The sequence below is a fragment of the Hemiscyllium ocellatum genome, chromosome 32 (assembly GCF_020745735.1).
Source record: "Hemiscyllium ocellatum isolate sHemOce1 chromosome 32, sHemOce1.pat.X.cur, whole genome shotgun sequence".
In the NCBI taxonomy this organism is placed as follows: Eukaryota; Metazoa; Chordata; class Chondrichthyes; order Orectolobiformes; family Hemiscylliidae; genus Hemiscyllium; species Hemiscyllium ocellatum.
This window is the reverse complement of record NC_083432.1, coordinates 39,806,561-39,826,458: the sequence shown is the minus strand read 5'-3', so window position 1 is coordinate 39,826,458 and position 19,898 is coordinate 39,806,561. Positions and strand designations below refer to the sequence as shown.

The following is a 19,898-nucleotide window of genomic DNA, read 5'->3' as shown; positions in this document are numbered from 1 at the left end:
CAATAAGGGACAATCATACTACAGCCTATTGACAAATCCCCCACTAATCATAATCCTGGGGATTATTATTGACCAGAAACTCAACTGGACTCAGCACATATTCACAGTGGCTAAAACAGCAGGTCAGAGGATAGGAATAGTAACCCACCTCCTCATTCCTCAAAGCCTCCACAGCATGTACAAGGCACAAGTCAGGAGCGTGATGGAATACTCCCTGTTTGCTTGACTGGGTGTGGATCCAACAACACTCCAGAAACTTGGCACCATTCAGGACAATGCAGCCGTTTCATTGGCATTACATCCACAAACACAACTCCCTCCACCACTGACACTCAGAAGTAGGAATGTATACTATTTACAAGATGCACCACAGAAATTCACCCAAGATCCTCAGACAGCAAACCCATGACTACTTCCAACTAGAAGGACCAGGACAGCAGATACATGGAATCACGACATTCAAGTTCCACTCTAAGCCACTCACCATCCTGAACTGGAAACACATCGCCATTCCTTCACTGTTGCTAGAATTTTTGAATCCTTGAATTCTCTCCTTAATGGCATTGTGGGCTACCCACAACAAATGGACTACAGCGGTTCAAGAAGGCCGCTCACCACCACCTTCTCAAGGGCAACTAAGGATGGACAATAGATACTCGCCAGCCACTAATGCCCACATCCCACAAATGAATGAAAAAAAAGTTTGTCAATGCAAGCACACGGAAATTGTGGCGCCTGCCAAAGGCCTCATCTTAAGGAGCTGTCTTGCTTCCTCTGATGACACTACCTTCATAATTTTGGCTTTACAGCTTGTGGTCAGTTTAGTATCAAACTAGCATTTTCAGTACTATATTTGAAAAGGACTGTGTTTGTCTGTAGCTAAATTTAATTACGGTTCTTGAATGTCACAGGAACTGATTAATCCTGCAAAACTTTAGTTGGAAAGCTGAAACCTTATAAAGGAATGCAGTCAAACAAATGCTTCAATTTTTCCTGAGGGAAACATAGAAAAACTGTTAAAAATACCAAAATGAAAATGTACTTCCTGTCAGCAAAGTGCTTTTTATTCTTGCAGCTGCTGCTAAAATATCAGCAAGGCTATCACTATTCCTTCTTTTCTCTTTGCATTTCATCTAAAATTTCACTGCATGTATTTGTCCTTCTCCCTAGAAAGCTCCAAAGCTTAGTCTGTTAACTGTGCTAGAAAATGAATTCTAGCTTTCTTGTTTCCAGAGTTTATATGATTGGTTGAACCTGAGAATATGCTTATAACACAAACAATAATTTCCTTCTCTTCTCAGCAATCTATCCCACTTCTTCAATCATGACTTCCCCATTTCTGATAATATCATGTATCCAATTTGTGGTGCTCACGAGCACTGAAAGGTGCAGAATTAGTGGTTTAGTTACTGATCAAGTAACCTGGATAGAATCATAACCCAGATAATAACTCCTCAAATCCTAACATGGCAGTTTGGGAATTGAATTCAGTTTTTAAAAAATGGAAAAGCTAGGCGCAGTAAAATTTGGTCATAGAAACCAAAATGATTCAACATCCTTTTGGGAGGAAATATGTCATCCTTATCTGACTTTGCTTAGATCTGAATCAACATCATGCTGGCTATTAACTGCCCATTCAATTGTACCATAGGAACCGGAGTAGGCCATTTAGTTGACAAAACTTTATCAATCTCAGGCTTAAAATAATTACTTTTTTTGCAGTATTGATAAACATGGCCAAGTTTGACTTGGTCAGGGCAACTAGGAATGGCTATGAAATAATACCCACAGCCAAGAAATAGTCAATTAGGAAGTGAATTTGTCAATGCTCATCCAGGCAGATAAATGCAACTTTATATGGAAATGCATGTCCTACTGATCAGAGAGAGAGAGACTCGAATGGAGTTTTGTTCATTTCACTTAGTCCACTTTCATCATGGCCAAAAGTCATCGATAAGTCATCGATAAGTCAGAAGATCAATCCAACTCATCCTTCTAACTAGAGGAAGTCTTTCAATGTCTTGAAACCTATACTTTAGAAAATCTGTTTCCATTAAGAGCTATACACTTATAACACTGTAAGGCATCAAACTATGGAAAAAGTAAAGGAACATAGTTATATTGTGGCCACCATATAACTCAAGGTATGCAGCCAAGACGATTCACGACAATTAACAAATTAAAGACGTTCTATACTATTTCTATACTAAATACAAATTTCTGAAAGCTTTTATTAATTATAAACAGAGTGAACAAATTCATCTTCCAACACATGAAGTCTTTGTGGTTGCTGGTTCACAGTGGGGGTTACCATATTCATGCATTTTGCATGATCATCTCTCCTGTCATTTTGAATCATGGAATTATACAATAGTAACAGAACAAAAGGTGATCATTCAGCCTGGTGTGCCTATGTCACTTTCTGCAACACAGCTCATCCCACTCCCCAACCTTTTCCCAGAGCTCTCAAGAATTTTCAATTCGTAGAATTATCCAATTTCCACCTGAAAGCCACAATTGAAATGGCTCCTGCCATATTTAGATAACTGCCCCTGCCATATCCAGATCCTAACTCTTCACTGCGTAAAAACATTTTTTCCTCATGTCATATTTGTTTCTTTTGTTATTCATTATAAGTCAGGATTCTCTGGTTCCCGGTCCTTCTGCCAATGGGAAATTACTTTCCATGTGCTCAGTCCAAATCTCTGATGATTTTGTTCAATCTGCTCTTTTATAAGGTAAACACCTCTAGATTCTTTATCCACACACATAATCGACATCCATTGTCCTTGAAACCATTCGCACATATTGTTTTGCCGCAACCTTTAATACTTCCATGTTCTTTTTAAAGTATGGTGCCTATAATTGAAAATATTACTCCAGTTGTGGTAGAACCTGCATTTAATAACAGTTCAGCATAACTTTCTTATTTTTGCACTGTATGCTGCTATTTATAAAATCAGGGTCCCACATGCAAGACTAACCACTTCAATGATGCACGAATATGTAACTTCATATTCCTGAACTCCTGGACCCCTTTTAGAATGGATCCTTATTTTCTGCATTGCCTCTCCTTGTCTTACCACAAAAAATATATCACTTCCTACTTTTCCACATAAAATTTTGTTTGCTACATCAGCCTGGGGGCAGCACGGTGGCTCAGTAGTTAGCACTGTTTCCTCACAGCACCAGGGTCCCAAATTTAATTCCAGCCTCGGGTGACTGACTGTGTGGAGTTTGCACATTCTCCCAGTATCTGAGTGGGTTTCCTCCGGGTGCTCCGGTTTCCTCCCACATCCAAAAGATGTGCAGGTCAGGTGAATTGGCCACGCTAAATTGTCCCATAGTGTTAGGTGCATTAGTCAGAGGGAAATAGGTCTCGATGGGTTACTCTTCGGAGGGTCGGTGTGGACTGGTTGGGCCAAAGGGCCTGTATCCACGCTGTAGGGAATCTAAAACTGCCTTTATTCTACAAGTCAAATTCACAATATTTCCAAATGTAATGATGCAACTCTCAATTTCGGAACTGTACCCTATACACTCAAATCTCGCTGAAGAAAATAAGGCTGAAGAAAAGCAATGGTCCTAATATGACTCCTGAGAAAAAATTCCAATACTGAGTTATCAATTCTATTGCTTCTGTCCTCTTTCTCCACTCTGGTCTTGAACATGGCAGTTTCCACAGAAGTTTTGATCAAGCAAAATTAACAGAACAACTCAAGATTCTGTCTTTCCCGTGTTTGGTAAGAATCCCAGGGAGGTAGCCAACAAATGCTTACAGGTTTGTAATGTTTTTAAGAATATTTATACAAATTAAAAGAGAGTCAGTGGCTGGATCACTGATTTGAAATGCGGAGTTTCATTAACGACTTGGGTACAATTCCTACACCGGCTGAGGATACCATGAAAGACACTTCTTCTCAACCTCTCCACTTCCCTGAGCCAACCCTCACATTAAACCACCAACAGCTGTCTGTCTCTCTCTCTCATGAGACTATGGACTGGTAAGGCAATAATGAAAAAAGGGAAAAGAAAGCTAAACCAACAAAACAAAGGAGAAAACACTTCACAGCAATGAATGGATCAGAATCAGCTTCCTAGTCTGTGTACACAACACAGGAGAAGCAGTTATCATCAAACTGGAAGACCTTTTCACGTAATATCCCAGTCAGATTAATAATATCGTAAATAGAATGGTTGAATATGTGTGCATGTGCAGCTTTATACCTCTAGGCTGTTACATTCTTGCTGCAAATTCCACTCCAAATGATAAATTTGACAGTAAGGGAATCAGGGAACTTTATAAGCCTGCTTGTACAGGACATCTTGGAGAATGGTTCACGCCCCCCTACAACCCACCCTCCCATCCTGGCACTTTCCCCTGCCACCACAGGAACTGTAAAACCTGCACCCACACCTCCTCCCTTACCTCTATCCAAGGCCCTAAAGGAGCCTTCCACATCCATCAAAGTTTTACCTGCACATCCACTAATATCATTTATCGTATCTGTTGCTCCTGATGCGGTCTCCTCTACATTGGGGAGAGTGCTTTAGGGAACATTTCCGGGACACCCGCACCAATCAACCACACCACCCCATGGCCCAACATTTCAACTCCCCCTCCCACTCTGCTGAGAACATGGAGGTCCTGGGCCTCCTTCACCACCGCTCCCTCACCACCAGACGCCTGCAGGAAGAACCCCACATCTTCCGCCTTGGAACACTTCAACCCCAGGGCATCAATGTGGACTTCAACAGTTTCCTCATTTCCCCTTCCCCCACCTCACCATAGTTCCAAACTTCCAGCTCAGCACTGTCCCCATGACTTGCCGGCCTTGTCCTACCTGCCTATCTCCTTTTCCACCTATCCACTCCACCCTCTCCTCCCTGACCTATCACCTTCATCCCCTCCCCCACTCATCCATTGTACTCTATGCTACTTTCTCCCCACCCCCACCCTCCTCTAGCTTATCTCTCCACGCTTCAGGCTCACTGCCTTTATTCCTGATGAAGGGCTTTTGCCCAAAATGTCGATTTCGCTGCTCCTTGGATGCTGCCTGAACTGCTGTGCTCTTCCAGCACCACTAATCCAGAATTTGGAGAAGGTGTCCATACTGTTAGCCAGAATCCCTGAATCCAGTAAGTGCACGCTTAGGGTAGAACCTTTAAAACACAGCTTAATATGTTGATGATAAAATGCATTATGAGGTAGTTTACTCGGTTTAAAAGCTTTTCCTTCGATCCTTGCCCTTTGTACTTATATAGCACAATCAACTTTTACTACTTCACATAACATCCAAGAAAGATTTTACCTCTTAATCCTTGCCCCATTCACAACTCAATTGGTCATCCCAGAACACTTCAACACAGTAACCAAGTACAAGCACAGAGACAAATTGATTTTGTCAGTTACAACAAAAAGAAATCAAATGTGCTTTAGTAGCTAGCATTGCATCTTGGTACAGGTTAATTAAACTTGAAGCTTTGGGTGAGAATGCAATGAAACGACTATTTTCTGATAACAATGAAAACCAAACTGAAAAACGACAAATGCAAAGGGTCTATTAAAAATTGATATCACAGTATTACCCACATCCTGATTTATAGCTGTACTGAGTAAAACCTATAATATGCCTGTCATTTTTTTTTCTCTGCAGTGATAATCATAAACTAAAGGAATTAAGTCCCTGTCCCTGGAGCAATGTGGAACTGGTTTCAACTGACACTGACAATTACACTGATGATTAAGTTTCCATGGCATAACAAAGATGGTTGTACCCCTAACGTGGGGCTATTGATATATTACTGATATATGCAGGGTGTTCTGTTACAGGAGTGCACAACTGACACATTCAAGCCAGAAAGTTCCTGTGTTCAAAGCAAATGATCCCAGTCAACTTCAGTTTCTTGGACTCAGAATGTGAAAAGGGCCAATGTAGCAGTTCAACATCCCTGCTGTCATGTCAGTGTGCGGTAGTTACATAAAGACAACCACAGGATTCTAAAATGAGGCCTTCCTCAGATCAATAGTGTGTCAGCGCATCACCCCAAGGCTCACAAGGAAAACAAAAGGTACTGGAGCAGTTCAAGAATCCATGGAATCATTGAGAAGAAAATGGCAATGCCTTAACCATAGAACACCAATAAAAAAGATTAACAAGGCTATTGCTAGTGAGTGAAATATCTCTTAATTATTGCCAATGAAAGAAATTCTACCAAAAGATTTTAGCGCTGAAGAGAGATTTGTGGGCATCCAGTCAGAGGATACATATCAAAATTCCAATTTTGATTTTATTTTGAACTAATTTAGCAGTCACTATTTTATGGCTCATGGTTTATGGCAGCCTGCCGTGTGCTCATTTCACAGAAAAGAGAAATAGTTCATCATTGTGAAATGAAAAACCACATTGATTGTTCACACCATGCCTCCTGTACAGACAACCATTATGTGAAAAAATCTTTCGGTGGACTATCATTTCATCATTGCAAAGAAATCCTAAGGTGTACAGCAGTAATAAGGATCAGATTGTTATCACAGGTGTGCAGAGAGGGTGTAAATCTGTAGTAAAAGCAGAAATTAAAAGTCAAACAAATGAGGAATTGAAAATATATCTGAAACGAAAGACCAGAGTTTAAATACCAGTCACAACTAGTCTTTGGACTCATGTTTCCCTGAAAGTCATTCAAACAAGGAACAAGAGTAGCTTGCTCTGCCATTCAACAAGCTCATGACTGATCTGATTTTAACCTCAACCGTACATTCCTGCACATCCCCAATAATCTTTCATCCTGATGGTAAACAAAAATCCATCTGCCACAAAGATATTTGAAGATTTTGTCTCCATTGCCTTTTGAGGAAGGAATTCCAAAGACTCTCACTCCTGAGAGAAAAAAAAAATGCCTCCTCATGTATGTTAAACAGGCAACAACTTATTTTTAAACTATGGCCCCCTGGTCATTAAAGGGGAGAGCCGGGAAAAATAAAACCAATAAGAGAAGCCTCTATTTTCATAGTCAAGTAGGTCTTTTAATAAATCAACCAAGAAACTCCACAGAGTTCATGGGTTAACAGGGAAGGAAAGACATAACCAAAGTTACAAATAATCTTTTTTTCTTGCCATAAAGCAATAATTTTTTTTAGGATAACTGGTACCAATCATAAAATGGAAAGTAATATTCTTTCAGTCAACATACCCATTTTGAACTTACAAATGACAACAGAGGAACCTATTTATTAACCTAACCAAAGCTCAATTCTGATCTGCCTTTCCTTCTATATAATCTGCACCTTAGTGTAAAATTAGCTTGCTTCACCTCATTCAGTGTTGAAATTAACATCAATTATTCAATAGGTACATTAAACTAAACCATAAAAATTGATTACCCCTTAAAGATGTCAAGGGACTGCATTTAATTAACAAATGGCATGGGGAAGGTTGTGTTTAATGGAGGTCACGAATACTTCGATCATAAACAGCAAACGGCCAGTTTAAATGAAGTGGAATTCCAAACGACAATCAGGACTTTGCTATAAACATCGATAGCCTTGGAGTTATTGCTTTTCTGACAATTTCAAATATGTTATATTCTAACATGCTTTATTTGCAGTGTACTACTATAATTAATATTTGCCAAACCATTCACAAGAGTGCATCTCAGCTAATTGTCTAACATTCTATTTTCACTCCATATCAGAAGTGACAAAACTAAGTGACAATCTTGTCATAGAATCATACTACACACAAACAGATTCTTCAGATCAACCAATCCATGCTGACCATAATTCCAAACTAAACCACTCCCACTTGTCAGCTCTTGGCTCATACCATTCCAAACTTCTCTTATTCATGTACAAATCCAAATGTCTTTTAAATGTTGTAATTGTACCCACATCCACCACTGCCTCTGGACGTTCATTCCACACACAAACCCCTCACTGTGTTAAACACTTGTCCCTCAAGTCTTTTTTTAAATCTTTCTCTTCTCACCTTAAAAAATGCCCCCCATCTTGAAATCCCCACCCTAAGCCTTTCACCTTATCTATATCCCTCATGAGTTTATAAACCTCTATAAAGGTCACTCCTCAACTGTTACACTCCAATGAAAATCGTCCCAGCTTGTCTTGGCTCTCTTTATAACTCAAACCCTCCATTCCCAGCAAGATACTGATAAATCTTTTCTGACCCCTCCTCAGCTTAATAATATCCTTCTTGTAACAGGACATCCAGAACTGCACACAGAAGAGGCCTCACCAACATCCTGAACAAGCTCAACATAACATCCCAACTTCTTACTTAAAGGTCTGAGCAATAACAGCACGTGTGCTAAGCACCTTCTTAACCATCCAACACGTATGGATTATGGTTATGCCAAAACATCAAACCAAATAAACAGGAATTGATGAGAAAATATTATAAACTTTTAAATTTATGAACCATTTCTCTGATTTTGTACAATAATACAAATTGTTATTCATAAATGTTATAATAGCCATAGCACTTCACATTTACATATCTTCAAGTTGCAAATGTCCAGCATTTATTGTCAAGTCTCAACAACATGGATGAGGTAACCACGCCCATGCCACCATTCCATTGAATGAGACTCTCTCTTAGGAAGGCAGATAAACTGGATTAAGTCTTCTTTCAGTTAGCACACTTTTAAATAGATATTTTATTATTGCCCATGTTGCAAAGTTTTATCCTTCATACATATATTAGTCTTGGCCTTTTACCTAATTGTTTCAAGCACAGATATTCATGCTTTCTACGTCTTGTTTCCACTATGTAACAAAAGCATGAGAGTTTGCACATATCCATTTACCTCACTTTTCAAAGGATCAAATCAAAGTACTGCAAACCTTAATGCTCTGACAGAAAATAAAACTGCCATTAAAATGAATGATTTTTTTAATGAAAAAGATCTCTCAGCACGGACAATGCATTAAATAAGGAACTTTCTCCACATACTACAAGACTAACACTGAACATATTTCATTGAAATGAACACAGCCTGGACAGATGATTTGGCTGAATGATACTGTAAATGACACTTTGTATTGGTCAGGAATGATATTGCTATTGTACTTTATAGAGACTATTCATTTTAAACATCTTTGGGTTTGGATTTATATCCCACAAATGGGTTGATCTGGCAATTCACCAATGAAATATGGTTTGTCCATGACTGAAACAGAAACTTTCCATAACTGGTCTTCAAGAGACAATTCTTCATGAATTCTGCAAACAGAATAATCTGTACGGTGACCCCAATAGCTCAATAAGTTTATACAGTGAATAATCAAATAATAAAGAGCTGACCCTACCATATTTAAATCATCATTCTACACTGAGTTCGCTGGCCTAGCAGCATGGATATTACAATTCCCTCTACTGAACGCATGTATGGGTGTTGGGAAAGGCCAAGAATTGGCCTCAGCTGCAAATTCATCAATAAATACAAATATTCTAACACTGATCACGTAGGGTCAGAAATCAAGAAGGATTAAAAGGTAGTTCAGGGCAGCCTGAGGCGCCGAATTTTACAAAAGCTCTATTACTCAGTCACTCACCCCCACAATGATATTAGGCCATAGGTAGCCTTAACAAGCAGAGAGTGAAACATCAGTTTTGAATGTCAGGCAGGGAGATACAGAGGTGGCTACGATCTTAAGGTGGAATGGTTCTATGAGCAGTCCACAACAGGCTGTTAATTTGCCCCTTACAACAACACTGGTGGAAAAACAATTCTCCCACTCTCATCTGTTTGCTTCTGCCCTGCACATTACAGCAGTGGGGGCAGGTTGAGATCTTTAAGTGGCAAATTAGTAGCCTCAATGGCCTAAGAATCAGTGGGCGAGTGGGACCCTTAACTTTCCCTGAGTTATTGGGACTGAGTTGCGATTAGGCAGAAATGATATGTGCTACCCACCCATCATCTCTTACATACCACATGGCCACTAGCAGGTGTATACTTATTTTCTTTAGGCCAATTTCAATTTCCAGTGTCTTTCAACAATCCTTCCATTTGGCCCAAACTTTCCAGGATACAATTACCAGCAGCAAGAATACTTTGGCGACTCTCCAAAATATCTGGCTTGGTTTCTAACAAAAATAATTAACCCTGCTTTCCCAAAGTAGTAGCTGCTTTGTCTCTACCAACAATTGTTCTTTGTCTGCGAGATACTATGAAAATCTCCTAATCCTCTATCATCAAAATGGTTCATGTTTGGGTTTTTCTCCCGAATACATGAGAACGTTTCTGAGTGGAGGTATTTATCCACAATTCTCTGCTGTACTTTGAGTGAAAGGTACATTTCAAAACATAACCTCTTGAATGGTTCAATGTTCACGACATAATCCTCCACAGCTCCAGAATAATTCTCTATCCTACTCTTTTACTCTTCAGTCTTCTTGGTTCCTATCTCCCTCCTAACTACCAGTCCAGTTTTTGATGTTCCCTGCTGTTCTAATTTACGGCCAGCGAGCCTTCCTGTTGGCCAAAATCATCCACACCCAACAACTGATTAAGCCCATCAACCTGTCCAGTGACTAAGTGGAAAATGGAGTAAATGACACGAAATTTAGGAGGGTTTTCAGTTTCACCTTACCTCTCTTCCACAAATTATTCTACATCCTCAAAATAAAGGCACAACCAATTGAGACAGAATCAGTTTGTTTACATCCTTGTGAAGTTATCAAAAGTTCCTAGATTTTGAATATCTCAGACGATTATAGAATCTCGAGTGTGGAAGCAGGATATTCAGCCATCAAGTCCACACTGTCCCTCTGAACAGCATCCCACCCAGACTCACCCCTTTACCCTATCCCTGTAACTGTGGCTCAATGATTAACCTCACACACCTAGGGACATGGGTTCAATTTCACCCTTGACTGGCTGTGTGGAGTTTGCACACTCTCTGTGTCTGTGTGGGTTTCAGCCAGATGATCTGGTTTCCTCCCACAATCCAAAGATGTGCAGGTTAGGTGGATTGGCCATGCTAAATTGCCCATAGTGGTCAGGGATGCGCAGGCTAAATGGACTTGCCATGGGAAATGCAGGATTACAGGGATAAGTTCGCATGGGTCCAGAGGGACTTGATGGGCCAAATGGCTCGCTTTCACATTGTTGGGATTCTGTGATTCTATGATTCAATCTTGACTGAATCAAATTTTAAAAAGAACCAGCAATCAACTTGCACCAATGCTTTGGGAGAAACACTGAACAAAAATCTGAACTATTTCTGTTATTTAAATTGCTTTGGTACTGTAAAATCATATCGGTTCCAAATTACAAAAATAATCAAGGCAAATCACTGTCATCTGAAATTTTTTGTATTTCATTATGGCCATTGGACTCTGTTGGTTCACTGGAACATAGAAGCCCAGGCTATTCAGCCCATCAAATCCACACCGACCCTCTGGAGGAGCATCCCACCCAGATCCACCCCTCTACCCTATCCCTGTAGCCCGACATTTCCCATGGCTAATCCACCTGACCTGCACAGCTTTGGACTGTGGGAGGCAACCAATAAACCCAGAGGAAACCCATGTTGACACAGGGAGAATGCGCAAACTCCATACACAATCACCCAGAGCTGGAATCAAACCCAGGTCCCTGGCACTGTGAGACAGCAGTGCATTCCCTGAGCCACTGTGGTGCCATAGTTTTATATTGTTTTAACCATATGTAACTAAACTCAAGTAATAGCAGCTGGATGTTCAAATGGTGGTTTGAATGCAAAAGAACTGGTTCAAAGTTTGTGAAAAGATTTGTAGCTCGGGTGCTCGTTGTTGTGGTTCTGTTCGCCGAGCTGAGAATTTGTGTTGCAGATGTTTCGTCCACTGTCTAGGTGACATCCTCAGTGCTTGGGAGCCTCCCAGGCTTCACAGGAGGCTCCCAATCACTGAGGATGTCACCTAGACAGGGGACGAAACGTCTGCAACACAAATTCCCAGTTGGCAAACAGAACCATAACAAAAGAAACGGAGCTGATACTGAATCAGAATGGCTCAACAAATTAATCAAAATGGAACATGTTTGTCAACTCAACATCCTAAACCTAACCCTGATTGTTTGGTTTGACCCAAAAACATTGTACAACTGTACTGCATATATAATACTCCCATCCTTATCTTTTTCCTTTCTTTGTAACAAGTTTTAGCATTCAAAATGTATCTTGTCCAGAGACTTGGAGCTACTGCTCTCTAGTGCTAATGTACTTGCAAATGTTTCTATTACAATAATATGAATTTAAGCAAACATTAAAATGACTCAAAACACAATTTTCCATTGTTGTAACATATGAATGGTTATTCCAAGATTAGTGATCCGGATAACAAGCACAGTACTTCTCAGAGAATGAAATTAGAATGCTAATTGGAATTTACAATTATTTGGATTAATTACATGATTTCTTAAATCTAAAAGTTAACTTGGAACACTGTGAAAGTTCAATATTTCCCAGCAAAGTGTCATTGCCTTTAGGGCAAGAGGAATTTTCTTTTTAAAGAAATGCATTTCATTTAAAAGTTGCAACGTTATTAAACGTTCAAAATTACATTAGGTTAATTCATTCTGCTATAACTATTTTGACAGGGAAGTTAATGTACTTGATGAAAATGAATGAATAAAAGCCAAAAGAAGAAAAAACTAAAGCATAAATAAATAGTGGGAGTGAGCGAGAGACAGCTACAGGAAGAGCAAAAAATTATTTTTTTTAATCCAAAAAAAACCAACATCTTTTTAAAAATCTTAATTTTCTGAGGTGAAAAGTGCTTTTGTGATCTCACTAATATGAATATGTTTTATGGAAAGGATAAAAATAAGATTATAGCTGAAAGATAGGGGTGGAGGCCATACTCAACATAAAAATCAAATGTCTCAAACAGTCTGTCTTAAATTCTCCAGCCATGAAGGAGCCTTACCAGATCTGGAATAGTATTCAATTACTAAATGGTGTTGAACCATACAGGGAATTAAGACTATTAAGCTGATCTTACTAAAAGAAAATATCAGTGCAAAGACTTAATTCAGAACATTAGGAATTTTCAAAACTCAAAATAGATGCACAATCTTGAGCAATCGCCTGAATTTTTAACACACACATTCTAATAGGGAAATTTCCAAATGGTAGTGCACATTCATAAAAATCAACTCCCCTAAGAGAAAGATCAATATCTGACACAAATGAAAGAAGTGAGTTTCTTGGAGGCAGCTTTACCAATGGATAATCCACTTGAGATGAGAGAAGATAATAAGACCAAAAAAGCTGGTCCATCAAGAAGAATTAAAGACGAAACCATCAAAGCAATAACAGTTGATTAAGCTTGCAAGAGACATAAAACTGTTTTGCAAAAGTACAGAGAGAAACAAAGAATGGAGGAGTTATAATCCAGGTAACCTAAGATCTATTGCTTATTCTATAGAAGCACATCAATCATCTTTTTCTTTTTTGTCAGAAAACCACAACATTTTTTTTTTGCAGAGATGATTTATTATACTTCAAAACATCTAAGAATTAAAACGGAAACATGTGTGGGCTCTTTGAGCAGCTCATAGAACTGCGTCTACTTTAAAAAGAAGGCTCCAGGGTACGGAAGTTCAGTATTATCCACCAGATACCACGGGTATGCGAATGAGTAAGATTAGAGTCAATAGCAATTCTCCAGACATAACAGATCACATTCTACAAGGCTCCATCAATGGCCCGAATGTTTCATCCACATGGCTCTATTCCAGAAGTCCCGGTTATCACAGCACAATGTTGCCATGGTTTTTGGCAAAAAAATATTAGGACTATTTTCATAAACTAAAGATATTTCCTGGCTCATGACATTCTAGTGCTTGAGGCAAAGTATATGGGAGAAGTGCATTGCAACTAACTTATTCACACATTCATACTATAAAACACCTTCAGCAATCAAAAGATGGGATTCCATTCCTTAGATTAATGTAGAAATTTTAAGAGTAAATCCTAATTTGCATTGTTTTCCAGGGCTCTGCCCTTCATAGGGGCTAAATGACTGAACAGCCAGAGGAAAAGAAGCAGCAAAGCGCTGAAGAGGATGGCAAGAGATGACCATAAGAATAAAATTATGTCTGCTAAATAAGCTTCTCTGACTGCTGCAGTCATTGGGTGGGGTCTGAATGCGGAAATGTTCAATAAGTACCGATCGCCACAAAAAGAATGAATCAAGGGAAATGAGCATTCACATGAAAGGTTCTGCTTCTATGCTTGTAGACCACTATACATCAATGAAATGGTAGCCATTTCACAATGTTATTACTTGCTGTTAGCATTTTTTGACAACATCTTTTTCTGTATCCTGCTTAGATCAGTTACGAGCCAAAGGCTGGAAGACATGACAGAGGTCTGTGACCACTTGTCTGGAAGGATTCAAAGCAGCTGTAACTGTGATATCATTGATAGAGATATCCTTCTTCTTGAGCTGGTCTCCTAGTCTGGCTACAGGGGTGGATACAGGTCAGAGAGAACTTGCATTCACTAATAAACCTAACAATATCGATTTATTCAAACAGACAGGATAACATTTATTTTCATTCAGGAGAGACAGATTAAAGGGATATCTGCTCCTGAAGTTGAAAGTATAAAAAATAGAAAGATTTAAGTCAATAGAAATACCTATAGCTTGATGTTAACAAGCTGTCCAATATCTACAATATTGCATGCATAGATATTGATGTAATGCAATTTTAAATATCATAAATATTCTGATAGGTTTCAATGATATATTTTGTCTAACTATAACTATTCAAGAAGTGTCAAGTTAACACAGCGATATGACTCTTCCCTCTAAAGTAGGAGGTGATGGCAGAAGTCACATTAAAAGATTTGAGTACATTTCTATGCTGATAATCTGATGTATTAATGAGGGAATATTGCATACTTGGAGGTATATTTTGGACTTGCTATTAAACTTAGCCTTAGTTGTCTCTTTAGCTTGAAACAAGGTAAAGAAATTCATAAGATGCCAAATTTATTTACGTTCCTGCATGCTTCAGAAACCTGTGGACAAATAAGATCTGTGGACAAAAATAGAGATATTTGAAATGTGGATGCTAAGACACATTTAAAATTCCCATGCAAGATAAGAGAAAAAGGAAAAGTGGCTTGAAACTGCAAGAGTAAAAAGAAATCTAAAAAGTGACAGCAAAAAAATGTCACAATTTTAGTCTTTTGATAAGAACTGAAAAGCTATGGAGGTCTCTTCTATGGAGGGGACAAAGTAGGGGCAGCAGAAAGAGGTGACAAATGTGATGTAGTTGGATTATAGACATCACAAAATAATGGAAGACCAGCTTCAGTGGATCTGTGATAATGGTGTAAGACAGACAAACCTGACATATTGAAAGAGCATGGGGAAGAGCAGCTACAAATAGGACAGAAAGATATGCCACTTCAGGTGAATACTTAAATATCATAGGCTAATATTTGAAGATGAGAAATTTGTCTTGAGATCTTGACCAATTTTTATCCCTCAATATCAAATGGATTAGCTGGTCACTATCTTACTATTACTTGTGAGACCTTGATATATGCAAACTGACTACCGTATTTGCTAGGCGAAAATGAGGACATGCTGGAGATTAGAGTCAAGATTAGAGTGGTGCTGGAAATGCACAGCAGGTCAGGCAGCATCCATGGAGCAGAAAAATCCACAGTTCGGGAGCCCAGCTCCTGCTCGAAATGTCAATTTTCCTGCTCCTCGGATGGTGTCTGACCTGCTGTGCATTTCCAGCACCACTCTAATCTTCACGACCATATTTGCCTACTAATTAAGTCTCTACAATTCAAAAACATTTAATTCTCTACATAAGAAGCAAGATCTATCGTTCAAGTTGCTAAGCAGTTACAGAAATGTTCCTTTAGCTGCAAAGATCCAATTGAAACAGACAGGCTTCCATAACAACACGAGTTTTATAAGAGTGTTCAATGAACATTACATGGTTTCAGCTTCTGGATTTCGTCATTTAAACAAAATTGAACACATTAATGAACGGAGTCTGTGTATATTTTTAAAGCAATGCAACTGCCCTCTTGTCACAGTAGTATTCCATGAGAAATGTGTGCAAAATGTGCCTCAGAACTCTTGCACCCAAGGCAGTAGGCACTCAACATTACGTTATCAGTTCCAATTTATCAGGAGAATTTAACATAACTGATCAGACGTTCATCTGGATTTATGCACACGCACCTGACCAAATGACATTTACATCAAAATTATGTATCACTAAAGCATACTAAATTTCCTTTCTTTGTCTATTTTGCCATATATCTATAACTGAGACACCAAAAAGGTGTTTTACTGCATTGGGAATAGATCTGTAACCAAGGCTCACAATCTAGATTAATAGGAATTGAGAGATGAATTATGTGTCAGGATATATATATGTTTTGACTAAAGAAATTGAATATTTCAATTTGGAAAGGAGGCATCTGAGAGCTGGTCCTATAAAGACTTGGAAGGTTGTTAAAAACATAGAAATAATTGACTTGGAATTTTACTGTAAACCATATGAGCAGAACTAGGTGTAATAGGTTCACATTAGAAAGGGGAACCTTTTGGACAGATGTCAATACAAAAATCTTGGAATATTTTCAAAAACGGTCCTGGAGACTAGGATCTCTCTGGATGGAGGAGGCAGATGTCCTTCCTTGCCATGATTCGCTTTTGATTTCATTTATTCTTGCATATACACTTTGCTACTGCAATTCTCAAGCAGTTCAGAAAGTAATAAAGTTTATGTTTTCGTCAGTTAATTGAAATAGTTTAGTTTCTGTTAAAAGTTTGGTATTGGAAATTTGTTACAGATTTGATAGGAGTCATAACTTCCAGACTCAAATCTTTCAATTGCATAAATGAGAGAGTTGATCATTACCTTGTTGGTTCCTCCACTTTGACACATTGCAGGATTGTTTCACTATTAAGAGAGACCTAAAATAAAAAAAACTTTAATTACAGCAAGTTATTTAATTATGTGAAAAATAAACAGACCAAGCACTTCAAACTGTGTTGAAGCTCTTAATTCATTATTTTCCCATTTTTTTTCTTCTCACTTGAAAGAATAGTGCTGGCACTCCATAGATGCAAGTGGTCATTCTTTGAGTGAAAAAAAATGGTGACACAGGCTTTTCATCCTTGACGAACACCATTTTTACTTCTGGTGCAGTTTTTACCTATCAAGAGGCTAATCTTTTAGATGGAATCTGTAAATGCTGAGCACGATTAGGATCCTAAGTTGTTCTTTCTGTTACAGGGCCAATAAGGCAAATGCAATGCTACTGATCTTTTGAAGATCAGTCAATTCAATGCAGATCTTAGAGGTTTTCTGGTCGATACAATCTAGAACTATTCCTGGGGACTTTGATGGGGCAAGCTCTTAATTTTTGCAATATATTCATTGTGCAAATTTCACTGTCTGCTGCACTCCTGTCACAAGAACTGAACAGATCGGTTGAACTAAATGCTTTATTTGTACATTATTTTAAAAAGCAGAGTTTTAAATATTTCAATACTCGAGGTTTGAGAAACTCCAATATTGAACATATTGCAGCTTAAAACTGGTACAGCTCCATGCTATGGTAAAATCAGTCTCTGATGTGCAATACACAATCTGAAACTTCCTTTTTTTCTAAACAGAAGGAAAAAAAACACCGACACAATGAGCTTTAGTCAAGCATCTGGCTGTAGGCCATTATAAGCCAGTTTCGGCTCAGGATTGTGCAATGCATTGTTGAATGCACAATGACAAGATTGGTATCAATGTGTTATACACATCATATTTTGAATAACTAGCTTCAATTAAAAAAAAAACTTTTGGTACAACAAAGAATAAAATGAAATTGTTCTGGATTCTGGCACTCAAGAGGAAACCATAGTATCACCATGGTTTTGAACGTTATGCTATTTTCAAACAAGCAAAGTTTGCAACTTAATTTTACATATTACAACAATTACCAGTAAATGTTCATTACATATTCCAGCTGATTAAACATTTGAATAGTAGTTGTACTTGAGGAAACGAGCGAATGAATTAACAAATAGTTTATTAAAAGAATCCAAGTTAATTAAATGAGAAGACAATTGACCATTGCTACTTACCTACTTCATTTTTAGGATAACAGCACGAAAATGGGTGAATAGCTAAATATTTCATACCACAAGCAATCATGAAATTCAAATTTCTACTTGATGCTGACTTTTCATACATACTGAAGTATCATTACTCAGATGAGCATCTCAAGATATTTTACTACTTTAAAGATGTTATATGAATACAAGTTGCTGTCCCTCAAATCTTAACATACTTAGTTATCTAGGTTTACTAAATCAGTCCAGATTACCAAAGTATTTTTATCCCAGATTACACATTTCACCACATTGATAATCAAAATTCCACATTTCGCACTAAAATATCTGTATTGGTTTTTGTCAGCACACTCTCACAATACATCCTGTCTTCCAGAAGTAGCATAAACTTAATGAGTCATATTATGTAGTATAATTCTAAGAGAACATCTCACAAAGTTATTCCATCCTCTGATATATATTTTTAGCATCTAAGAACAGTAAGGGGTGGTCGCTGAACCAAGTGAGCATGGTGTGGCATGCTGAATGGACATTGAACGTAATCTTTCTATGGACAAATCTTTTTGAACATTCTATATATAAAAGGTTCAGGATGAGCTTTAAATGCCACGCCAGAAATTTGAAATCAATTTAACAGAGATAGGTGTCAAAGCATGCTTCCCTTTTTCTCTGAAATCAAAAATGTTGCATTGTGAGCTACATATGGAGAACCTCATGATAAAGAGAATCTAATTCTGGAGACAACCCTTTTAGAAATGCTCTAAGTCCAATACGCCCTATGTTTGACAGTACATTTGTTTGGTTTGATTTATTTCTTATTAAGTCATAAATAAGACTTTTCCTAATTGAGGCAAGTTAACTTGGTACAGTATTCTTGAATAAAGGTATTAATTTCAGACTTAGTTTTCTATAGAATTCTTACTCAATTGCTTTGGGATCAGACATTGCTGCAGGATTGTCAGTCAGAAGTTAAAAAAAGGTCCCATTAGAATGTTGCTCCCTTACAAAGTATACAGTATTAAGAGATAGTTTTATTAGACTTTTTATACAGTGAAGTCATTATGTTCTGATTTGACTACCAGAAGAATCTAGCTTTCTCCTGGCACTTTACAACAGAAATGCCAAATCATTAGGAGGGGTAGATTTGGATTGTTGTTTCAAGGTGAATTTCTCTCTCCCAAATTATGGCTAAACTGACTTTATTTTTCCTGATCGAATATATCATGGAACAATGTTTTTATACTTCTCCAGGACAGAATGAGGGTCACTTACCATCACTTACAAAGTTTGTCTGTTTGAAATATTAATAAGGGATGACATCGGAGACACCTAAGGACAACTTATAGAATCCTCTAGTGATGCCTTATTAGTTTGGGTACGAATAACTATACACTGATGAATGCTGATGCTTGTTTAAAATACAGTTAGACCTTCTCATGACCGACCAAACATCATTATCTAAAACATTGTGTTGAATTTCCCCAGCCCCTTGGATTTGGGATTGGAGGCAAGAGGGCAGGAAAATAAGAGGCTTACCAATGTTGACTCAGTGTTAGAGTCCAGATCTCATTAGGAAATCCTGCCCATCAACACAGTTTCTCTCCAGAAATGCTGCCATAGCTGAACATTCTTACTTTCTGTTCTTATTTCAGATTCCCAGCATCTACAGCACTATTTCAGAATTAACCTTGTACTTGTGAAGTGGAATTGTGAGGTGATATAATTGGTTCTGGAAAGGAACTGAAAGTATTGGATTAGAAGGTGAAATTATGGCCATCGGGGCTT

General features: G+C 38.2%; 1 protein-coding gene across 5 annotated transcripts in view; it reads right to left on the bottom strand.

Annotated features, from left to right (window-relative positions):
• The window catches only part of raraa (retinoic acid receptor, alpha a), a 564,031-nt gene that overhangs the window by 378,260 nt on the left and 165,873 nt on the right, over positions 1-19,898 (bottom strand). For 3 of the 5 annotated variants that reach the window (XM_060848780.1, XM_060848777.1, XM_060848778.1), the window contains exon 3: positions 16,903-16,958. The exons of the other annotated variants lie outside the window; for them this stretch is intronic. The gene's annotated coding sequence lies outside the window, so the exon portion shown is untranslated. The remainder of the gene's footprint in view (positions 1-16,902; positions 16,959-19,898) is intronic. 5 annotated transcript variants of the gene reach the window in all.